The 3,748-nt window shown below is 34.1% G+C and overlaps 1 non-coding gene across 1 annotated transcript; it reads right to left on the reverse strand.

Annotated features, from left to right (window-relative positions):
* Window positions 1-639: 639 nt before the first annotated feature.
* LOC111545173 lies at window positions 640-852 on the reverse strand. Its single transcript, XR_002732360.1, has one exon. It is a non-coding gene; the product is annotated as a small nucleolar RNA U3 (small nucleolar RNA).
* Between the last annotated feature and the right edge of the window lie 2,896 nt (window positions 853-3,748).

The raw sequence follows: 3,748 nt of genomic DNA on the forward strand, positions 1-3,748 counted from the left end.
CCCAGAGAGAGTGAAGAGACAGATGCAAGGCCCTGCATGACCTCCTACTGAAGGTTACACACCATCGCCTCTACATAGTCTATTTGATAGAAGCAAGCCACTACATCCACCCAACGTTCAAGTGGAGGGCAATGGAGCTCCATCTCTTAAAGGGAGGCATGTCAAAGAATTAGTAGACATATTTTAAAACTACCACTCTCATTTCATGTCATTTTACTGTATGAACGTTTTTGTATGATATTCTGTTGTATCTTGATGTATTTTTTAACATCTTTATCTTCAGGCATTGTTCCTAAAGTTCAGACAAAATGCTACCTTCAAATGACCTGAAAAAGCACATTTTTGTAATGAAAGCTATCTTATCTAGGGAAATGAAGTTCCTGATTAAAATATTAAAATGTCAAAGAAAGTTAACATTTAAAAACATTTCAAGTAATGTATCTGATTACTGGATGTATACACTGTGTAAACCAAGGAATACTGATTGTGAATCCTTAGAAAAATGTCAGTTTTCTGTAAAAAACTGTGGAAGATGTATCTTCTATAGAACATCTACACAAATGTGCACATTAACCTCTACATACTGTTGCTTGATAAACTGCATAAAATTAAATTAATTAGTTAATTTAAATAATTACTACCTCTCAGACTCCATCCTCCCCTCTTATTCTTCTGAGGGAGGGAAAGAATGATCATCAATACCAAGTGTCAGTTGCAGCAACACAACACACAGAGCTGGCTTCACGCTTAGGAGACAACTCTGCTCCCCTTTCCCATAGTTTCTGGTGTGTTACATGTTCAGAGAAACTTCTAGTAACAAAGCATAAAAGTGATCCCTGAAAGAATAGTCTTGATAAACGATATGGTTTGGTTCTGTCCTCCCTACAAATCTCATCTTGAATTGTAGTTCCCATAATTCCTACATATCGTGAGAGGGACTGGGTGGAGATAACTGAATCATGGGGCTGGTTTCCTCCATCCTGTTCTCGTGATAGTGAGTAAATTCTCACAAGGTCCGATGATTTTATAAGGAACTTCCCCCTTCGCTCAGCTCTCGTTCTTCTTCTTCCTGCCACCATGTGAAGAAGGATGTGTTGGTTTCCCCTGCTGCCGTGACTGTAAGTTTCCTGAGGCCTGTCCAGCCATGCTGAGCTGTGAGTTAATTAAACCTCTTTCCTCTATAAATTACCCAGTCTCAGGTATGTCCTTATAGTAGCATAAGAATAGACTAATGCAATAAATTATCTTTTAAAGTTGAAATTGATGTTTGAGTATAACTGCCTCAGAAAGGTGTATAACCTATTGTGCTTAGGGTGCAATCCTGCAGAAAGTCACTCAGTGTACTAGTGTCCCAAAGCATTAAACTGAAGAATTTCACAAGTCTTTTCTCATTCATTTAAAGGATAGCAATTAACACTTTTTTTACATTTCTTGCTTCATTCTGATTCTTTCTTAAAGATAGTAGATTTTAATTAACATCATTTGTTGACATTTAGCAATGAATGAAGTATGTCCTCCAGCATTTTAGGACTATTAACTGCTATTTAAATGATAATGCATTTAGAGGCATAATTAGTAAGTATTTTTTGCAATATTTTAATTTGGCATGTTAAGTTTTTTAAAATAACAAATTTCCATATGTAAATGGTTTCTATATGTAGCTGAATAATCTCAGCAATCTTACACAGGCCAGAATTTTTTTCTTTTTTTTAATAACTACACAAGAATCAAAATTATATTTTACTAAAAAATTAACAGAAAAGATTTGATTGTAACAGTTTTTAAGATCACAGAGTATATTTGTTGATTCAGTTTTTTGGAATGGGGAGAAAATTAGAAAAGGAGAACAAAGAGAATATTGGCAAAAATATGGAATTTTTTTATTTTTTATTTTTAGAGATAAGATATCACTCAGGGCTGGGCGCAGTGACTCACGCCTGTAATCTTAGCACTCTGGGAGGCCGAGGCAGGCAGATCACCTGAGGTTGGGAGTTCGAGACCAGTCTGACCAACATGGAGAAACCCTGTCTCTACTAAAAATACAAAATTAGCTGGGCATGGTGGTGCATGCCTGTAATCCCAGCTACTTGGGAGGCTGACGTAGGAGAATAGCTTGAACCTGGGAGGTAGAGGTTGCAGGGAGCTGTGATGGCACCATTGCACTCCAACCTGGGCAACAGGAGCGAAATTCTATCTAAAAATTAAATTAATAAATAAAATAAAATTACTCTGTCACTATACTATAATAATAATATTAATAAAAATAAAACTTGTACAGTTATAGTTTGGGACTTCAAGGTGTCCCTCTAAGCTACTGATAGAAATATTAGACAGAAAATTTAGCAAAGATAAAGCAAATCTGAACACCTTTCAGAAAATAGGATCTAATTGACATATATAAAAATATCCACCTGAAAACTGCAGAATATATACATATTTATTTCAAGCACCCATGGGACATTTGCCAAAATAACCTGGGCCATAAAACAAACCTCAGCAAATTTAAAAGAACTGAAGTAATGTAGAGTTTGTGTTCTGTGAGCAAAAATCCATAACAGAAAGAAACCTGTAAAATCTCTAAATACATAAAAATTAAACTACCCATTTCTGAATACTTCCTGGATAAAATAAAAATTTAAAAATACACACATACAAATTAATAAAAACAAAAACACAATTTATCAAAATACATAATGTGCAGCCAAGGCACTGCTGAGAGGAAAACTTATAGCCCTAAATTCCTACATCAGAAAAGAGAAAACCTCTCAAATCAATTACCTAACTTTCTACTCTAGAAATTAGAAAAAGAAGAACAAAATTAACACAAAGAAAGCAGAAGAAAGGAAATCTTAAAGATGAAAGCAAAAACCAATGAAATTTAAAATTGTAAAGAGCAGGGAAAACCAATGAAACAGAAAGCAGAATCTTTAAAACAATCAATAACATTAAAATCTCTAGCAAGACTCAGAAATATGAAGCAATAATAAATATCAGGAATAAAATATATAGGATATAATTATAAATCTTGCAGCTATTAAAAGATTAACTATGCTATGGATAACTTTACACTAATTTAGACACTTAGAAGAAATTGAATGAGATAACCAGCAATAAAAAGAACAAACTATTGATATATGCAACAGCTTGGAAGAATCTTCAGAGAATTATACTGAGTGAGAAAAGCCAATCTAAAAGATTACATACTTTATAATTCCATTTATATAACATTTTTGACATGACAAAATTTACAAACGGAAGACCCGTTAGTGGTTGCCAGAAAGGACGGATAGCAGGTTTTCAGTGGGTGTGGTTCTAACAGAGCAACAGGAGGGATCCTGTAATGATGAAACTATTCAGTTTCTTGATTATCTAGTAATGAAACTGTTCAGTTTCTTGATTATGGTGGCAGATACATGAATCTACACATGTAACATAATGCACAGACTTAAACACCACACCCACAAATAAGTAAAGTGTATTTGGAGAAATCTAAGATCAGCAGATTGTATCAACATTAATAATAGCATGGTTGTGCTATTATACTATAGTTTCACAATGTTCCCATTAGGGAAAACTGGGGAAAGGGTACAGAGCACACTCGCAGTATTATTATTTACAATAGCATATCAAGGTACAACTTTCTCAAAATTTCCATAAAATGTACAGTTGCTGAGATTTTTAAATAGCCATTATCTTAAAAGGGCCATTTTACCTGTTTTTCTTCCTGATGAAAATCAATCAACATATT

The sequence above is a fragment of the Piliocolobus tephrosceles genome, chromosome 2 (genome assembly GCF_002776525.5).
Source record: "Piliocolobus tephrosceles isolate RC106 chromosome 2, ASM277652v3, whole genome shotgun sequence".
Classification (NCBI taxonomy): domain Eukaryota; kingdom Metazoa; phylum Chordata; class Mammalia; order Primates; family Cercopithecidae; genus Piliocolobus; species Piliocolobus tephrosceles.